Here is a 21928-nt window from a genome sequence, read left to right on the forward strand (position 1 = left end):
GGAAATAAAGGAGTTGAAGCAGTGAACGTAGACCCCCTCACTGATCACACTGGGCATTATAAAGAAAAGGTATGGAAAGGCAACAGCAGAAGATAGAAGCCATGATCTAGAGTGAGAAAATGACTCAAGAAATCCTTGGACCTAGATTAGGTTCATGCCCTGGACGTAGATTAGGTTCTAGTCCTTCAACAATTTTACTTTCCCTGGCTATACTTCAGTTTCCTTAGCTGTGAAATAAAGAATTTGGTTTAGATAATCTCTAAGGGTCCTTCCAAATCTAATATTATAGTCTTAGCATTCTCTATCATTCTATACCCTTAACGTATATTTTACATTAGCATCCTAAATTCTAAGGTCCATACCAGCTCTGACGTTCTGCGTTCTAAAGCTCCTTGAAGTGTTCACATTCCGGGTTCTAAAGTCCTTCCTAACTTGGGCATTTTGGGTTCTAAGGACCATTACAGTTCTGATGCTCTGGATTCTAGAGTCCATCCCAATGCTGACATTCTGGATTCTAGGGTCCGTCCCAGCTCTGATATTCTATGCCACTTGTAAAACAGAATAATCTTGGAGAACATGAGCGAGAGCTTAAAGGGTCACATGATCTTTGGGGGCAGGAACCAGAAAACAACAGGAACAATCTGAGGGAGAGGAACTTGGGATAAGCCCAACTTCTCTAAAAGTATTAAAAAACCTTGGGCCACAGAGCCACTTGATTGCATGTCCCTGCTGCTTCTGGTGGCTTGGGTCTCTGACCGTTGAGACATCATGTTATCCTGACATTGTGCAATCAGCCACTTTGCACTTGGTATCACCCCCCCCTCCCTTCCCACATTCTCCACCCACCCCCTCCTGCCTCCTTCCTTCACACTGAAAGGAAATTGAACCATCCGGGTGTGTAAAGGTTTTTGGTGAGAAAATGACTTTTGTGGTGGTGACTGTCATGGACATCTGCTCTCCCCTGGCCTCCTTTGGAGAGTCTTGCCTGGGTCAACCCTAAAAAGGTCTTGTCATCTGGCACATGAGTGACTTCATATTGGCTCTATCCTGGGGAATCTAAATCATGAGACTAGGGATGAAGGGGAGACAGTGAACATAAAATACCCCTTTCCCTCTATCTGCCATTGGTCACTTTAGACATTATAAAGAAAAGTCAGGAAAAGTTGTATGCTGAGCACGTTTTCTCTGGCCAATGGAGTAGCAGTCTCAGAATCTCTTAGTAATAACAGTTTTCACCAAACCCCCAGCAAAAAGGGTGAAGGCAAAGTCCGTCTTCCATTCTCTGATGCTCTTATCTTAGACTTTAAAAAAGATGCCTCCCAAGCATTTTCTTTCTCTCTCCTTTAGTTGTGTTCCCCTAACAAACACCTGTAATGGATTTTCATTTAGAGGTCACAGGTTGGAATACAAGTGACTCTGCCATTTTCCGGTTGTATGACCTTGGGAGTCAGACCCCTTTGATTTCAGCTCCCTCATCTCTAAAATGAAGGGACTGCAATAGACTGTCTCTAAGGTCCTCTGATCCAAACTGAAGCATTTCTGTCTTGGGTTTGATGGGACATAGGCGAACAGTGGGCAGGGTATCGGGCTTGGTGTCAGAAAGACCAAGTTTTGAGATCAGTGTGGCTGATTGAAGTTAAGTTTTATTACCTAGGTGAACCTGGAAGTTGCTTGACCTCTCTGCCTCAGCTTCTTCAAATGTAAAATGAGGGGAGTAGAGGCAGCTAGGTGGCACAGTGGATAAAGCCCTGGCCCTGGATTCAGGAGGACCTGAGTTCAAATCCAGCCTCAGATACTTGACACTTACTAGCTGTGTGACCCTGGACAAGTCACTTAACCTTCATTGCCCTGCCAAAAAAAATGAGGGGGGTGAACTCAATGGACCCTGGTACATAGCACCCATACATTAATAAAAGCCTGGTAAAGCATGATTAGCATGCAGGGGGGAATGGGGAAGGAGGGATGCTGGCCATGTCTCCTGACACTGAACATTCTTGAGGATTCTCACTGTAATGAAATAAAAGCTCCTGGGAATAAATCTGGATGGAGCAGCACCTGCCTCCTTTGCTTATCTTCAGACATGAGAGTCTATCTCTTGACTGGTTGCCTTTATGCTGGTTGTCTCCCAAGGCTGGAATACTCTCAATCCTCATCTCTACCTCTTGGCTTCCTTTAAGACTCAGTTCAAAATCTTTTTCCTTGTAGGAAATCTTTCCCCAGTCTTCCCCACTGATAGTGATTTCTCTCTGAGATGACCTCCTCCCTACTCTATATATTGGGTATATCTGTATTTGTTTGCATATTGTTTCCCCCTCCTTAAAGATGGGGCCTGTTTTGCCTTTCTTTCTTTGCCTCTCCAGAACTTAACACGGAATGGGATATACAGAGATTGCTCACGAATGTTTGTTGACTGACTGACTTCTTGAGATTCTATTGAGACCTATGATTCTTCCCTTCCCTTTACCTGGATCTGAGTATGGCCTCCAATGCTCACTAGTAAGTCAACCAGTCAATCATTAATAATTTTTAAAGCACCTAGTATATACTAGACTTAAGGGGCTAGAGCACCCCCCCTGGAGTCAGGAAGACTTGAGTTCAAATTTGGCCTCAGATACTTACTAGCTGTGTGATGCTGGGCAAGTCACTTAACCTTGATTGCCCCAGTTTCTCATCTGTAAAAAGAGCTAGAGAAGGAAATGGCAAAACTACTCCAGTATCTTTGCCAAGGAAACCCCAAATTGGGGTGATGGAGAATCAGGCATGACTGAAAAATGACTCAAAAACAACTTTATATTCTAAACACTGTGCTAAGTGCTGGAGATACAAATAAGAAAAAGAAATATAGTCCCTGTTCTCAAAGAGCTTACAATCTAATGGGTCAATACAATACACAAAAGGAAGCTGAAAAGTGTGTGTGTGTTACTAGATTTGGGGTCATGGTGGAGAAATCAGAAATCTCAAAGTAGTGCAGCCAAATGGGGAATGATGAGATATGTGTCTTGAGTCCCCTCCTTAAATGGAGGAATGGCTCCATTCTCCAATCAGAGGGGCAGAATGGGGATGAGGTATGAGGACCAAGTTAGATTCAGTCTTGCAGGATGATGGGGTTTCCCAAAGATGAGCTTCCTGGAGCATGGAGGAGAAGTCAGACAATTTCCAAAGTAGTGCATTGAAGCAGAGAAAAAAGTGTGGCCCTGGCCTATTAAGTCATTATACCTTCCTGATCTTTAGTTTCCTTATCTGTAAAATTAGAATATTAACCACATTATCTACTTTTCATGGGAGGAAAGCATTATGTAAACTTCAAAGAGGGATAGAAATGTGAGTTAATCAGAAGCTGTTTATCAATTGCCTAATTTATGACAAATCCTGTGTTAGTGCTCATTGAGAGACAAAGATAATTGGAACATCTGTTTCCCTCATGGACCTTACACTCTTTTTGTTGGTGGGCAAATCAATTTTATCTTCATATCCTTATTACTCTGATTGATTGGTGCATCCCAGCTCTGATGTTCCATGTTCTAAAGGTCCCCCTAGCTCTCACATCATCCTGTGGTGTGCCATTTTGTGTATGTGCGTGTGTGTCTGTGTGTGTGTGCAAACACACACTTTTTTGTTTGTTTTTGTGGGAGTGTGCCATTTTTTAAATGGATTCCCTATAAGAAAATTTATTTGAGGACATCCTAAGTAAGAATAAGTTTCTAAATCTACATGTTATTTGCAGGAAGAGAAGGAAAACTTTAAAGTTTGCAAAACTCTTCGATTTGAATAAGGTAAAGGGCTGTTTATAGACATATGATTGCTTGGAGATTTGCTTGGTGGTGATCACGCTCAACTGGTGGTGGTAGTGATGGGCCATTACGGAAGAATCAGTTGTGGTGGTCTCATGGTATTTAGAGCTGGAAAGGACTTTAGGAATTTTACTTAGTCCAACTCCATCATGTTACAGAAGAAGACACTGAGACCCACAGAGGGTCCAATGTCACAAAAGTAGATTCAAGACTCAAACTTAGGACTTCTGACTACAAAGCTATGCTCTTTCTACCATCCTTTGTTGCCTCTCTTCTTGGCTGCTTTAATAGGGATCTTTGTGCTGTAAACAAAAGGCAGGAAGACATGCTGACATTTTTAACTGATCATTTAATGGAATTCAATTTGACACACATTTAGCAATTCTCCCTTTTGCTGTGGTTTTGTTTTCGTCCCTCCTCTCCCCCCACCTCAATTTATTCTATTTCAACATCCTACTCATTGGAGCTCTGCCGAGTACTCAACTAGTTGTGTGACCTTACGCAAATCACTTCATTTCTATGGGGTCTAATATCACATGTAAAATGAGAGGTGGTAGGTGCCTCTATATGGTAAGGGTCCTTAAGCTATGCATCTGTGAAATTATTCTTATAAATATTTTGATATCAATATTTCAGTATAGGTGGCTTCCTACGTAACCCTATGTACTTTATTTCATGCATTTAAAAACATGATTATGAGAAGGGCTCTATAGAACCCCCTAGATTTCCAGAAGGGGACCATTTCCCCAAAAGGCTAAGAAACCTTGCTCATATGTCTCTTCCAACTCTTTGACATATTTATAGAATATGAGAGCTGTTGAATTGCATCGAGGTCATCTTTATGTTCAGCCTTCACCTTGTGTAATTTAAGATTCTAAATGTGGATTCTAATTTGTTCCCCCAGTTTTGGGGGGAAACTGACTAAAATCACTGATAAAACGAGTTTAGGTTTTTAAGGGTTTATTGGAAAATAGAAAGAAAAAGATTGAGAAACAGAATTCCAACAGCCTGGCATTCCTATCTTTCCTCAAATTTCCTGTGAAGTCCTCTGCTGCCACCACCACCAAGTCAGGAACCCAAAAGCGCGAGAGCTCTCTGCGCAGGCTCCCTTTCCTCTTTCCTGTCTCCTCCAAGAAAATAGGAGGCTCCTCAAGTTGATTGGCTGGTAGCCTAGATAGACAGCACCCATGAATAAATGTCATTTCCTGACACCAAGGAAAAGCCACAATGCCTCTGAGGCATTTTCCTCATGGTGGAGCTTTCCCACAGCAAGTCTCCAGTAGGTGGCATCATTCCAATCATTACAACCTGAAGTAAGAAAGTAAGTCATAACTGGTCTAGAACATTAGATACATTGCCTCTGGAATACACACACACACACACACACACACACATATATATATACACACTATATATACACATATATAGACACACATATATGTGTGTGTATGTATATATAGAGAGATATATAAATATATATATATTCTAGACCATTGGAATATATGTATATACCCATAAATAATACACATATACACACATGCACACACTCATATACATATTTAATACATACATATATATGTGTGTGTCTGTGTATATATATATATATATATATATATATATATAGAGAGAGAGAGAGAGAGAGAGAGAGAGAGAGAGAGAGAGAGAGTGCGCAATCATGAGCGGGCACTTCAGGACTTCAAAGATCTCCAAGTTTGTCAGTTTTAGTACCCTTCCCAGCCATTAAGATTTCAATATCTCTCTTTTTCAGCAGACAGGCTTCAATGGGCACTGTGGCTAACAAATTCATCACTCTCTAGTCAGCCTTTTGAACTCTTTCCTTGGGACTGTGCTGTTCTGATTGGAGAGAACCCACAACTATATCAAGATCATCCCTACCACAATTCTCCCAACCATTATCTTGTCATACTCTCCTGCATATCTCTCCCTCCCCTCCTCTCCCCCCAACCCTTCTTCCTCTTGCTCTGGGAACAGAAATTAAATCAATACTACCATTGGATCACATCAGACTGGCAAAGATGACAAAAAGGGAAAATAACAAATGCTAGAGGGAATATAGGACACATAAGTACACTAACACATTATTGGTGGTTCTGTGAACTAGTCCAACCATTCTGGAAAGCAATTTGGCATCCCGAGAGCTATTAAACCATACCTACTCTTTGATCCAGAAGATACTGTTATTAGCTCTATAAACCATAGAGACCAAAGGGAAAAAAAAAAGGATCTACACAAAAATATTTATAGCAGCTGTTTTTGTGGTAGCAAAGCATTAGAACTGGGGGATATCCATCAATTGGAGAAAGGCTGAACAAATTATAGCCTATGAATGTGATGGAATGCCGTTTTGATGTAAGAAACGATGAAGGGAACGGTTTCAGAAAAACCCTGGAAGACCTGTATGAACTAATATAAAGTGAATTGAGTAGAACCAGGCAAACAATCTATGCATAACTTCAATATTGCAAAGAAAATCAATTCTGAAAGACCTAGTAATTCTTATTAACACAATGACCTGTCACAATTGCAGAAAATTCATGACAAAAAGTGCATCCACTTCCAAATAAAGAATTAATGAACTCAGAGTGCAGATTGAGGCATATTTTTTCTATTTCTTTCGTTTTAAATTTTTTGGTAATATGACAAATGCAGAAATTTGTTTTGCATGTCTACACATATTTATAACGGTTATTATTTTTCTTGCTTTTTTAGTGGGTTGGGAGTGTGGAGAGGGAGAGAATTTGGAATTAAAAGTAAAATAAAATTTAATTTGCCAAAAGAAAAGAAGGAAGGAAAAATGAGAGAGAGAGAGAGAGAGAGAGAGAGAGAGAGAGAGAGAGAGAGAGAAAGAGAGAGAGAGAAAGAAGGAAAGAAAGAAAGAAAGAAGGAAAGAAAGAAAGAAAGAAAGAAAGAAAGAAAGAAAGAAAGAAAGAAAGAAAGAAAGAAAGAAAGAAAGAAAGAAAGAAAGAAAGAAAACAGTTGGGACAATCTATTCCTATGGCTCTATTCACCACCCCAGACCAAAGGACCCTTTTGTAGCCACTTCCCCTAATAGGATGTAGGTTTTTTTGAAATCAGGGACTGCCTTTCTGTATTTGTTTCTACATTGTTTAGTACCTTATGTGGAAAATAGGAAGTGAATAATAAATGCTTTTTCATCCATCCATTCAACCTGGTGAATGGTTGAGAAAACTGTAGTAGAACCTCTGAACTTAGCTAAACTGCAGGTTCATCTGCCTGCCTCAAGTCTTTCCCCACTCCAAACTATCCTCCACTCAGCAACCAAAGTAAAAACACAGATCTGACCTTGTCATCCCCTAAACTCTAGTAGCTCCCTATTGGCCCCAGGACCAAATGAAAAATCCTCTGATGTTCAAATCTCTACATAATGTAGTCTACCTTTTTTTTTTGCAGGGCAATGAGGATTAAGTGACTTGCCCAGGGTCACACAACTAGTAAGTGTCAAGTACCTGAGGCCAGATTTGAACTCAGGTCCTCCTGAATCCAGGGCTGGTGCTTTGTTCACTGGGCTGCCCCCCTTTCTCCCTTTCAAGTCTTCTTATACCTTACTCCCCTCCACATATGCAGTGACACTGACCTCTTTGTTATTCTTTGGACAAGACATCCCGTCTCTACACTCCAGGCATTTTCTCTGGCAGTCCCCCAAGCCTGGAATGCTCTCCCTCTTCATCTCTTTCTTCAGACTTCCCAGCCTTCCTTCAAGTCCCAGCTAAAATCCCACCTTCTACAGGAAACCTTTCCTATCTCCTCTTAATTCTAGTGCCTTCCCTCTGTTAATTATTTCCTATTTATTCCGCATATAGCTTGCTTTGTATACATTTGTTTGCATGTTGTTTCCTCGCTATATTCTAAGCTTCTTGGGGGGCAAGGACTCTCTTTCCTCTTTTTGTATCCTCAGTACATAGCACAGTATTTAGCACATAGTAGGTGCTTAATAAATGTTTATTGATTAATTGAATGATTGACTGATATCAAAGTCACAAAATATGCCTCTGAGCCTACTTAACTTTTCATCTGTGGATATACCCTCTGAAAGTCCATGGCAGGGGTGTGCTGGAATGAGCTCTAAGCTACTTGCTAGAGCCAATTGTTAAATTTTTAGTGTGAGCATTTATACCTCAGGAATCAGCAATTGCTGTTAAATCAGGGATTGATTTATTCCTTTGTTGATCATCTAGACTTGGTTGTAACTAATGCAGATTAAATTTATAAAATGTGTACATACTTTTTTTTCCTTGGAGAGCCTGGTTGTTAAATATTTACCCCTTGCATTGCTCTATAAACACTGCTTGGGCTCAGAAGGAGTACAGTAGAATACTTGGGAAATTAAGTCATTACCAGACTGGAAGCCTGATGACTACAGAATGATGGTGGTGGTGTTGAAGAAGAAGAAGAAGAAGAAGAAGAAGAAGAAGAAGAAGAAGAAGAAGAAGAAGAAGAAGAAGAAGAAGAAGAAGAAGAAGAAGAAGAAGAAGAAGAAAAAGAAGAAGAAGAAGAAGAAGGAGAAGGAGGAGGAGAAGAAGAAGGAAGAAGAAGAAGGAAGAAGAAGGAGGAGGAGGAGAAGAAGAAGAAGAAAAAGGAAGAAGAAGAAGGAGGAGGAGGAGGAGAAGAAGGAGGAGGAGGAGGAGGAGGAGGAGGAGAAGAAGAAGAAGAAGAAGAAGAAGGAAGAAGAAGAAGGAAGAAGAAGAAGAAAGAAGAAGGAGGAGGAGGAAGAGAAGAAGAAGAAAAAGGAAGAAGAAGAAGGAGGAGGAGGAGGAGAAGAAGAAGGAGGAGGAGGAGGAGGAGGAGGAGGAGAAGAAGAAGAAGAAGAAGAAGGAGGAGGAGGAGGAGGAGGAGGAGGAGGAGGAGGAGGAGAAGGAGAAGGAGAAGGAGAAGGTAGTGGTGATGATAATGATGATGGTGGTGGTGGTGGTGGTGATGATGATGCCTGGCATTTATAGACTGCTTTAAGGTTTGCAAAGTCCTTTATATCTGTAATCTCACAGCACACCTGGCCCAGGGACGTTAGGAGAGATGAGGCATTAGTATTGAACATAGGGGGAAATGACAACATTCTATAGCTTTGAAATGTAGGAAAAGATTCCAGCCAACTTTCTGGAAGTAGCATTTAAAGAGCACAAAGGGAAAGGACAGACAGGTTTCTTGACTTCTGGGGACTGGAGAATTTTTCAAATAGGAAATGAAAAGGAAAACTAAATCAGCATTTATAACTGTCTGCCAGTTGTCATAAAGGAGATTCTCATGATGTTTTTCTTGGTCAAAGGTTTAGGAGCCATCAAAGTTCAGTTTTCTAACTTTGGTCAGTGGTTCTGCAACCATCATATAAGGCTTTCATTTGGAGGGAAACAGATCAGGCCCCTGGGCAGAGATCCAACTACAGAGAAAAATCTTTCCTTTTTCTTGAGGACAAACTGTCCAGGAGAATTCAGAGAAAGAATTTTCCTCTTATTCTGCCCAATGAATGTAGCTTACCTGACTGGATTCAGGTCCTAAGGGGTAACTTTTCCACTGTAGCATGCTAAGATTAAAAGAACTCAACTCCAAACAAGCAAATGTCATGTTTGTGGTCAGAGGTTTGGATTTTTGCTATGCTACTTAGTCCCAGTGGGGCAAATTACTCAGTCTCTCTTTGCATTAGTTTTCTCATCTATAAAATCAAGAGGCTGGACTGGATGATCATTGAATGGTCTCCTAGTTCCAAAACTTATGATAACCAATGATTTACATGCAGAGTAGTGGAAAAGACATTGAATTGGGTGTCAGGAGACCTGGGTTTGAGCACCTCAACTGTTGCTAACTCTCAGTATGACCTTGCATGAGCCTCTCTCTTGACTTAGTTTCCTTATTTGTGAAAGGAATGGAACAAGAAGATTCAAATTCCTTGAGGGCAGGCACAGTTTTACTCTTGTTTCAGGATCTCCAGTGCCAAGCACAGTGCCTGGTGCATAGTAGGTCCTTAATAATGCTTACTATTTAGGTAATTGATTGCCTTTCTGTAACTTCTCCTCCCTGCGCCTAGCCCTTCCCTCTGAAACAATCTGGAATCACTGAATGAGACAGGAGACTTTAGTGATCATCTAATCCATTCCAAGGAATTTGCTCCAGGTCACAGTTAATAAATGGAACTTGAATGCAAGTCTTTAAACTCTAATTCCAGATTTTTTTTTTTTTTTGCTCTGCACACAGGGCAAGTCTCTTCTCTCTTTTACTTGTTGCATTCATCTCTAGGAAAAAGTAGAGTGGAAGGACCTTGAAGTCAGGGACTATTTTTGTATTTTTTTTATCTTGGAACATAGCAGAGTGCCTTCTTGTTGGACTGGGCTGTTGGCCCTTTTGCTTTGGGAAGCCAAGGGTCCTATTCTTCCTACATCTCTTCTTCATGATAAACAGCTATGTATACTTTATTTAAAAAAATTTTTTTTGGCGGGGCAATAGGGGTTAAGTGACTCGCCCAGCCGGGGTCACACAGCTAGTAAGTGTCAAGTGTCTGAGGCCGGATTTGAACTCAGGTACCCCTGAATCCAGGGCCGGTGCTTTATCCACTGAGCCACCTAGCTGCCCCCTACATACATATACTTTAACTGAACTTTCTATGCCCTGGTTTCTTCCTTCACAAGTTTTGGGATGGTATATAAGGGTTCAACAACATAACTGTAAGTATCTGTAGGGCTTTCTCTGTCCTTTTCTTTTAACAGACTGATATATCACAGAAATAAATTGACAAATCAATATAGCAAATGTCATTTAAAAACAGATGCTCATTGCAATTTATTTGAACCCTGGCTGGGTTCAGTCTGGTGGGGTCCTTGGAAGCTGAGTATGCTGGGGACTGGAGAGGAGAATATTTCTCACGATATTCTACTTCTCCTTTCCTGAATAAATGGAGGAACAGTAATGGAGAATTTCTGTGTTTGCAGATATCCAAGGGCCCCTCAGGGTTTGAAATGCTGATCTGTTGTGGGTTCCCTATTATCTCAGGCCTTTTGGAATCCAAGAATTTATGCTAATATCAGGAGCTTTTCTAAGTATTAGCTGTGGGTTGGAGCTAGGTTGGGGGTGGTTAGTTTTGGGTAGAGGCTACAGTTCTTGAGATCAAAGGGAAGATCGTTCTTTTGTGTATCTGAATCAAGGAACTATTAGAGTTAAAAGAGAACCCAGAAGAGGGACATAGAAGTTATTTTGATGAGACTGAGTCAGTTTGAAAAGCAGTAATAATAATAATAATAATAATAATAATATTAATAATAATCTTTTTATCAGACCTGTGATTCTGTGGATCTGTGGGTAAGAAACTCTCTTTCATTTTAGATTGGTAACTTTTCTGCTACTTATAGTTTTGGAGAGTTATGTAGGGGCACTGAGGTTAAATGAATTCCCAATTCCTAAGCTAGTGTGTATGAGAGGCGACTCTTCCACCTAGGTCTTTCCGAATCCAAGGCTGGCCCTTGGTTATGCCATACATATATAAGAAAGGTTTGGATTAAATGAATTCCAAAGCCCCTTCCAGCTCTAAATATTATGATTGTGTAATACAATTGTTAATGTTGTATTTTTATAGAAAGGGGTAGAGGGAAAGGGTGGGGTGCAAGTTAAGCACATGACCTTCCCAAAATTACATAGTAAGCAGCAGAACTGGGACTGTAACCTGGACTCCTTGACCGAGTCCAAGGCTCTCTTCACTACAGGAAGCTGCCTACCTCTGTAATAAGTCATCAGATTGTCTCTGAGCTAGGTCTGTCTTTTTCTATAACCATTGCAGAGAAAGGCACTCTGACTCCCCAAGGGAAGCAGTGCCCCCTTCTGGTTAGTCCCAGTGGACCTTCTTTCGCCCTCCCATTTACAGAATTACATTGCACTATTTTGATGAGGGGGATGGAATGGGGGACCACTAAGGTACCTTCTACCTCCAAACCTAATAAAATAGGATATTAAACCTTTTGGGACAGTGGATATGTCAGTGTCAGCTAGGTGATAGGTTTCCCACATGGTGACATAGGTCAGTCCTATTTACGTATCCATCCATCCATCTATTCATCCATTTTCCTACCCCCCCCAACCACTTATCCATCCATCCATCTATCTATTATCTATCTATCTATCATTTATCTATACACACACACATACACATATCATTATATTAGGTGATGGCTCTCTAAAGCTTCTTACATCAAATTTAAACTGATGATCATAGGCCTTCCACTCAATGACTCCTCTCTGATTCATCTTCCATCTTATTCTTGCTCAGTCCTTTCTAGCTCTGATCACCCAATATTATGTATGTATGTATGTATGTATTTGTGTGGGGGTATGTAGGTATGTATATATGTATGCATATCTTGTTTCCTCCAACTGGATTTTAATTCCTTATGGGTAGGGACAGTTTCATTTTTGTTTCTGGATCTCTAGTGCCAAGCATTGTAAATGGTATATACTAGGTGCTTAATAAAGCCTACAAAATACTTAATTGATTGCTCTTTTGTAAGTGCTATATACCAGTCCTAGCTCTGCTCTGTGAAACAGCATAGAATCATTGAATATATGAACTAGAAGAGATGTTTGTTGTTGTTCGGTTGTGTCCAAATCTTTGTCACCCCATGGATGATAGCGTCAATTCCTGTCCACAGGGCTTTGCAGTGATTTGCCGTTTCCTTTTCCAGTGCATTAAGGCAAACAGAGCATCCAACTTAAAAAAAAAAAGTAGGGCAGGAGCTCCTTGAAGGTAGGAACTATTTTTGGTTTTGTATCTTGGAACCTAGCAGAGAGCCTGCTAGTTGGACTGAGTTGTTGGCCCTTGTGCTATGGGAAGTCCTCCTCTGTCTTCTCTTCCTCATGATAAACAGCCTAGGGTGACAGTAAGTGTCTGAAGCTGAATTTGAACTTGGGTCTTCTTGACTCCAGGCCCAGAACTCCATATACTGAGCCACCTAGCTAACTTCCAACCCAGGGAAGTTAAATGATTTGCTCTGGGTCCCAGTAAGTGGTGAAGCCAGAACTTGAACCTAAGCCAATCTGCATGCAGGCCCATGGGGTGAGCACTGTTTTCTCACTTCTGCCTTCAAGCCTGTGATCTTACCATTCTCCTAGGGAATGTCCTTCCTCCCTTCCAAATGATGAATGGCTTTCCAATCTGTCAAGACTCCCCCTTTCTTTTTTTTTTTTTAGTGAGGCAATTGGGGTTAAGTGACTTGCCCAGGGTCACACAGCTAGTAAGTGTTAAGTGTCTGAGGCTGGATTTGAACTCAGGTACTCCTGACTCCAGGGTCAGTGCTCTATCCACTGCGCCACCTAGCTGCCCCCAAGACTCCCCCTTTCTTGAAGGTTTCTCAGACTCATCCTACCTAGCTTCCCCCCACCCCACCCCATTCCTTATTTTCTTTTGGTTAAGTCCTTTGTATGCTTCAAGGCCCAGTTTGAGATTTACCTAGGCCATAGGATTTGGAGCTGAAAGGGAATCATAGAAGAGGAGACTGAGAGAGGTGTGACTTTGTCTAATGTTACTCAAGTGGATAAGTATTGAAGCCAGGAATTGAACCCAGGTATTCTGATTGTCAATCCAATGTTTTATCCATCATGCCCTCCAACTTTGGCATAAACATCTCCATGAATATTGCCGATAGTTATTACCTACTTATTGTTTATTAATCCATCATATTTATTAACTGTCCCATTCACTGGGCACTTGGAACATATGTACTCAAAATATTTTAAAAGTACATGATTGGGGGCAGCTCGATGGCGCAGTGGATAAAGCACTGGCCCTGGATTCAGGAGGACCTGAGTTCAAATCTGGTCTCAGACACTTGACACTTACTAGCTGTGTGACCCTGGGCAAGTCACTTAACCTCCATTGCCCCACAAAAAAAATGTACATGATTTTGTCTGTGTGATTATTTCTTCCATGTTCCTCTTGAGTTATTTTTATTCAGTTGTTCAGTAGTGACTCTATGTGACCCCATGAACTTTGTCCATGGGATTTTCTTGGGAAAGATACTGGAGTGGTCTGCTATTTCTTTCTCCAGTGTGTCCCCATTTTACAGATGAGAAACTGGGGCAAAGAGAGGTTAAATGAGTTGCCCAGGTTAAATGACTCATACAGCTAGCAAGTGTCTGAGACCAGATTTGAATTCAGATCTTCCTTAGATTACCAGGTGGTACAGTGAATAGAACACTGAGCCTGGAGTCAGTTACACCATGGCTAAAACAAATCTCTTCACTGGTGGTCAACCAGCAAGGTGATGAGTCTCTCCAATCTGCTGCATGAGTGTTTCTGTGGTGGGAATGTTTGACCTGAGTTCAAATCCTTCCATAGACATTTGTTGTTGAAGAATTCTTCATTCTTCATTTTCAAAGAGGACCAATCACGTTATGGGCGATGTTTTGACTTGCTTATGAATTGGATTTAATGAGTCAGAGTTGCACAAAGTCATTGGCCTCATTCTCATTTCCATTGAAATCCAGTGGCAAGACAAAAGTTGGGATGAATTGGCGATGGCCCAAAATGTACTGGATGACCTTGGGATTTTTGATGTCTGTGCAAACTCCAAGTGTTCCACTGCACCTGATTCAGCTACCTTCATAGCCACTGGAACTAATTGTTCTCATCTTCCCATTCCACTGAAGGAATTCTTCACATGCTTAGAGCAGACAATCTCCTAATTCACCAAAGGGGTTGAGTCCTAATGGTTAGCCTCAACTTGGTTTAGCCAGTCTGCTGAAGTGCTTTTACCAGGGAGTGCCTGCTGTGGATGCTACAGCTTCTAGGAGCCCCAGGTGAGATATATACTAACTGTAAATGGGTAATTTACATTTAAACTCTCTGTGCCTCAGTGTCCTCATCTATAAAATGGGAGTAATGATAACATTACCTCACAGGGTTGTTATGAATTTAAATGGCCATAACAGACAAAAAATCACTTTATCAGCCTTAAAGTGATATAAATATAAGCTATTATTTAATTATAGTCACAAATTCATAAAAATAATAATACTGACCAATTTATATGTTTCATGGTTGTAAAACATTAAATATGTAGAGAGAGGGCAGTATCTCTAATGTAAGCTTACCTCAGATGTCAGGTTTAATGTAGGAGGATCTCAGATCCCATACTTTCTGGTGTCACATGAAATGAGAAGAATTTGAAAAAGTTATTGACTGGCCATAAGAAAAGGGAATGGGGAATTTTTTGGTCTTGTTTCTTATTTGGGGTCTGGGGAGCATTAGAGTTTTGGGTTACTAAAACGTCTGGTCTTCTGCTATGGGAACATTACTCTAGAAAGAGGAATGTGTAGGAGTACATCCCATGATGTCCTGAAGGGAGAACAGGTGGGAAGTGGATCTTACCCTCTCTTCCCCCAGCACTGTCTCTCCTACTCCATGAATGGCATCCGAGCTGAGACCCAGCTGTTAGCAGAAGAGGAAAGTCCCTGTCTAGTTTCTTTTTCTTGCAGCTGAAGAGGCAGACACAGGTATTTGTTCCTGAAACTTTGGGCTGTTCTAATTTTATACTGTGTGAGAGTGAGACGCTACCAAAGAAATGAAACAGAAGTCAAGACTTTTCCTCTAAAGTAGTAGCCAGGAGCAGGCAGAAAGGAACGTCTGTCTCAGGCCCAGCCATAGCTTGGTACCTTCCACTTTGGAAAGATGGTCATTTGGCAACTGATAAGAGACAAAGATGAAGGCCTTTCTCTGAAATCCTTGTACTGGGACCCAGAAATTAAACTTCTATTACTGGTCAATAGCATGTTTCAGTGGTAAAAGCTTTGGACAGGGAATCAGGAAACCAGGGTTACAGTCAATTTCCATTGCTTGATTTTTAGAGTCATTCAATTCTATTTAATTCAAGCCAATAAATGAACAAGCCAATTAAGGCCCTACTATGTTCAAGTCGCTATGTGAAACACCCAGAATTATTGTTATTTGTCCTTGAAGAGGACCATGACATTGGGATGTAATGTCATGACTTGCAGTGAATTGGATTTAAGTGAGGGAGGGCTGTTCAATGTCACCAACCTCCCTCCCTCCCCCCCCCCCACTAGAGTCATCTGGGTCCAGTGGCAAGATATACATCAGGACAACTAGAGATTGCCCCAGGTGCAGTGGGAGACCTTGACCTTTTGAAGTTAAGGTCTTTCCCCAGTCTCAGTTTGCCAGAGGCAATGCCCATTCAGTGAGGAGAGAGGGAGGAAGAAAAATTTAGAAAACAGAATTAGCTTAAAGATCTTAACCTCATCAGAGTGATTGATTAAATAAAAATAAAGGCAAAAATAGAATATCTCTTCCCTCAAGGAATTTACATTCTATTTTGGGCTAGAGGTGGGGATACAATCCCTAAATAAATGAGTATAAAGTAGGTATAAATAGTGTCAACAGAGAGGCAGAACTAATCATCTGAGTGGGAATCAGGGATAGCTTCCCTTAGGAGGTGTCACAAGTAAACTGTATTTAAAAAACAAACAAACTAGGAAGTCTAAGAGGGGAGGTGAGGAGGGAGTAAATTGGAGTATGGGGGTGATTTGTGCAAAGGTGGAATATCATGTTTGGGGAGCAACTACTTGGCATGCTATGTTGTCTGGAAAAGAGAATATATGGAGACTGATATAAACTAAGACCTTAGAAATTGGGAGCCACATTATGGAAAGCTTTCAAGGACAGATTGAGGATATCCTATTTTATCCTATGGGTAATAAGGGACACATGAAAGGCCCCCCCCCCACTTTGGAAAGGTTTTCTTTTAATTAAATTTTTTAAATTTTAATTTTTTTAGTAAAGAGAATAACACAGGAAAAAATTATGTTTTTAGAATACCAATGTGGCAGCTATGTAGAGATAGATTTAAGGAGAGATACTGGGGCCCAGAAGATGAGTCAAGAGGTTATCCATCCAATAGTCCAGGTGAGGGGTGGTGGGGCCTGAACTATGGGAGGGGTGTGTTATTGGACATGTGGGTGATGAGTGAGATTCTATAGCCATAGAAAGGGTAATGCCCAGGCAATAGGAGACAATGGCTGAGCATGGAACAGATTCAGTCCCTGGCCCCGAGAGGGACAGGATTCTTCTAGTTTCAAGTATTCAGTGGCTGCGGAAAGACAAGGTGGTGATTAGGTCTCTAGACCTGTACTAGAGGCTCATTCCAATGAGATATACCCAAGAAATTCTCTGTGAGTGCATTCACTCAGCTCCTGGGGTCCCCAGAGGTTTGGAGGACCCTCCTTGGGACTCTGAGGTCTTTGAGAGCAGGGACTGTTTTGTGCCCTTCTTTGTATCTCAGTTGTTCAGTGCGTTGCATGTAGTGGCAATAAATGCATGTTAAATTGTTGGCAGGTCCTTGGGTAGGCTGAGCCTCTGGCTCTGAGGTGTCTTAGCCTTTGCCTTCAGAGCTAGAAGATGGAGGCTTACTGTGTGCCTGGAACTTGGCTAAGTGCTGAGCATACACTGAAAGGCAAAACCCAAACCAAAAAACAAACCAAAAAAAACCCTCCAAACTTTCTGTGCCTTCAAGTGGCTCACCTTCCAATGGAGGAGATGATATACATGCCACTAGGCAGATACAAGGCATATTATATACAATGTAGATGGGAAATAATGAAAAGAAGTGGGAATGAAGGGATCCAGCAGTACCAGATTTCAAACTATGCTACAAAGCAGTAATTCTCAAGACAGTTTGGTACTATTCAAAAATAGAAGGACTGATCAAATTAGGCACAGCATATACAGAAGAGAACATGTCTACGAATGTACCCTCATATTTGATAAACACAAAGACTCCAGTCACTGGGATAAGGACTCTGTATCTGACTAAAAACAGCTTAGAAAATTGGATGGGAATATGGAAGGTTAGATTTACACCAGGTCATCATACCTTATACTAAGTTAAGGTCCAAATGGATATAAGTCCTAGATAAAAAAAGATCACATCATAAGCAAATTAAAGAAACATGAAAAAAAAATACCTATTATATCTATGGATAGGAAAAATGTTTATGACCAAATAAGGGATGGAGAGGAAGATTATAGAAGATAAGATGGATAATTTTGATTACATAAGATTAAAATGTTTTCACAGAAATAAATTGAATAAAGCTAAGATTTAAAAGGGGAACAATTAACTGGGGACAAAAAAAATCACTGCAACAAGTTTGATAAAGGTCTCAGTTCCAAGATAAAACTGAATTTTACTCAGGAAATGATTCAAATGTATAAGAATAAAAGCCATTCCCAGTTGAAAAATGGCCTAAGGATATAAACAGACCTCAAGGGAAGAAACCTAAACCATCTATAGCAGAATGGAAAAATGGTCCAAATGACTACTAATTAGATAAGTGCAAATTGAAGCAATTCTGAGATGTTCTCACATCCATCAGATGACAAAAGTGGGAAAAAAAAATCCATGTTGGAGGAACTGTGAGAAAATTGCAACACCCATACAATATTGGTGGACTTGTAAAAGGGCACAAACATTCTGAAAAACAATTTGGAATTATATGCAAAAAATTACTGAGCAGTGTGTGCCTTTTGACTCAGCTATACCACACCTTGATCTGCACCCCAAAGAAATCAAGGAAAGAGGAAGAGGCCCTACATGGGCAAAAATATAGCAATTCTTGTTATGGTGGCAAAAGACTGGAAACTAAAGAAATACCAATTCATTGGAGAATGGCTAAATAAATTGTGTATATCAATGTGCTTGTATACTATTGTACTGGAGGAAAGTTATGATTTCAGAAAAACATAGAAAGACTTCTATGGACTGATGCAGAGTGATGTAAATAAAACCAGTAGAAAAATTAATCTGTAACATCAACATTATAAAAACGCATAATTTTTAGGACTTAGATAAACTGATAAAAGATGAAATGGGCAGAACCAGGAGAAAAATGTATATAATAACAACACTGTAAAGACAAACAACTACAAAAGTCGTAAGAACTCTGATCAATAACATGACAACCCATGAATCCAGAGGACTGATGATGAAATGTATTGTCCATGTTAGAGGCACAATGGATTTAGGGTATAGAATGAGACACACACACACATACCATACATATACATATATATAAGCTTTGAGGCAATTTGTTTTTCTTGACTACGAAAGTTTGTTATGAGCATTTAATTTTTCTGGTCCTCAGTTTCCTTGATTGTAAAATAAGGGGCTAAATGAGATGATCTCTAAGGAATCTTCCAGTTCCAAATCCTATGTGTCCTTCAGGAGTTTGGGACAGTCCCAGAGAAGTATAGCATGTGGAGTCACTAAGCATTTATTAAGCGCCTACTGTGTGCCAGGTTCAATGCCTGAGGAGCTTATAATTGAGTTGGGTAGAAAGGTCTCACAGGCATTATGGGGGCTGCATTAGGAGATGCTGACATTGTGGGGCCACCTGGTTGTCTTCTCTGAGAGCCAAGTCAACGTTGACCACACTCTCCTTGTAGTACCACTCCTTGCCCCCTTCCAGGTCCACCCCCTATTTCCAATCCTGAATCTTTCATTTTCAAACACCAGGACCTAATTGCAGTTGGAGAGAAATCAAAATGGGCCAATAACCACTGGGTCTGGATGGGAAACACTCCAACTTGGACAAAAGTAAGGAAAGGACAATGTGAGGCAGTAGAAAAAACACAGTGGGGAGTCAGAGATTTTGGTTGTGAATTCTAGCTCTTCTACATGCTTACCTATATGAGGTTTAAATTCTGAGCCTCAGTTTCCTGATCTAGAAAATAGGGGTGGAAGGTGAACTAAATGATTTCTCAGATCCTTTCTGGCTCTACATCCCATTAACAGGCCCAAAGACCCCAGACTGTGAGCACTTAGAGGTCTTCATTTCAGGAGCTTTCGTGCCACCTTGGTGAGGATGGTAGGAACATTTTTCTCAGAATTCTGAGGGATATCTTAGGGTTTCCACAGACCAGCCAACTTGCATGATAAGGGCATCTGTCTTCCCCCAAACTTTACCAAAAGAAGAGTGACCTTCAACTGAATTTTCCCCATGTAATTGGAGAGTTTGGAGGGGGATCTCATGTGGGCAGTTGCCACTTAGATTGTCCCTGGCTCTAAATTTCTGGAAACACCCATTGTTGCAGAGACATTGAATCATTCTTTGCTGTGTACATCTCCCTGGGTAATACCCAAAGAAACCACAGGCTGCTTTGAAGACCACACCAAAGAACTCTGATGAGTGGCTAAACTCTCATGTGTTATCTCTTCTGGCCGCTGGTCAGAATACTGACTGACCTCTAAAATTCACAGTTGTAGTATGTTTGAAGGTTTGCAGATTGGGTTCTTCACAACAATCTCCTTCTTCCCCCCTTCCTCTCCCATTCATTCTCTCTTCCTCTCCGTCTCCCTCCCTCTCTCTTTTCTCTCCCTCCCTCCCCAACTCATCTAGATCTCTTTTCCCTTCCTCCCCTCTTCCCCTCCCCCCTTTTGATATGTAGGTTGTATAAGCATTGTTACCATCCCCATTTTACAGATGAAAAAAACTGAGACTCAGTGGGGTTAAACAAGCTGCTCAATATCACACAATTTGTGAGAGTCATAGCTAGGACATGAATGAATCTAGATCTTTTTCCTCTAAAGGCCAGTGCTCCTTTCATTATATTCTGCTGCTCTTAGTTGAGCCTTAGTTGGCCATGCTTATTACATACAATATCTTCTATGGCAGGTTGGTGTGCTGGAATTAGAGTCAGGAAGATCTGAGTTCAAATTCCACCTCAGACATTTACTAGCTGTGAGACCCTGGATAAGTCACCTAGCCCTTCCAACCTCAATTTTCTCATTAGTTAAAAAAAATGTTAATGATAATAGTAAGTATAGTACTTTTAGAGTTATTGCAAGGATCAAATGAAATGATAAGAACAACAGTAATGACAGTGATGATAATTAACATATAGCATATTCAAGATTGCAAAACCCTTTACATACTATCTCGTTTAAGCAGGGTAGATGTTACTATTATCCTCATTTTATAGATGAGGAAACAGGGGGAGGGTGAAGTTAGGTGACTTGCTGAGGGTCACACAGCCAATTGTAATGCACATAAAATGCTTTCCAAAAATAAATATTAGGGTTTTTTATCTGTTATTTGGAAATAAGAAAACACTTTTATTTCCTTTTCTACTTGAGTGTAAGATTTTATTTTCTTAAAGTTTTGTTGCAAGTCAATTACAGAATGAGAATACAAGCAAACATTAGGTGAAGCATCAAAACACTTGGTTTTCCATCCATCTTGGTCACTGGATTTGGTGTCAGTAATATTGAGTTCAAGACCTCGAGTAAGTCACTTAACCTCTGTTTGCCTCAGTTTCCTCATCTGCAAAATGGGGATAATAATAGCAACTACTTTGTAGCATTGTTGTGAGGACCAAGTAAGGTCCTTAAGGTTTCATATTGTTATTGTTCAGTCATTTCAGACTCTTCATGACCTTATTTGTAGTTTTCTTGGCAAAAATACTGGAGTGATTTGCCATTTTTCTTGTCAAACTCATTTGATAGATGAGGAAATGGAGATAAAGAGGGTCAAGTGACTTGCCCAGGGTCACACAGCTATTAAGTACCTGAGGCCAGATTTGAACTCAGGTCTTATTGACTCCAGCCCCAGTACTCTCTCCGCCCTGTACCCACCTACTCTAAGGCTTCATATAAATGCAAAGAATTATTACGTATCTTGCCAAGGTCACACAGATAACAAATATCAGAGGTGGAATTTTCTCAAGTCCTCTGATTCCAGAACTTTCCCTTTCCACTGGCCCATACTGCTTCCCTTTAAATTGTTTAGTTCAACTGAGGTTTGGGGAGATAGTTTGACTTGTCCATATTTACAGGTGTAGTGAATTTCTGAGCTGGGGTTTGAAATCAGGTCTTCTAAATGTAAACCCAGTCTTCCTTTACATAGCCCACACGGCCTCTCTCCTCAGTTGGGCTACATGAGGCCTGATTCCTTTCCATCTCTAAGATTCTATGATTCTATGATGTTTCTGTACATGAGCATTCCTTTGTACGTGGCATTGTAAACTGGAGAAGTTAATTACCTTCTGGAGTAATATAGGCTGGCAGAATCTTGCATTAGGGTTGAGATGAGGTAATAGAGGACCAGGTGATGAA

Source organism: Dromiciops gliroides, chromosome 2 (genome assembly GCF_019393635.1).
Source record: "Dromiciops gliroides isolate mDroGli1 chromosome 2, mDroGli1.pri, whole genome shotgun sequence".
In the NCBI taxonomy this organism is placed as follows: Eukaryota; Metazoa; Chordata; class Mammalia; order Microbiotheria; family Microbiotheriidae; genus Dromiciops; species Dromiciops gliroides.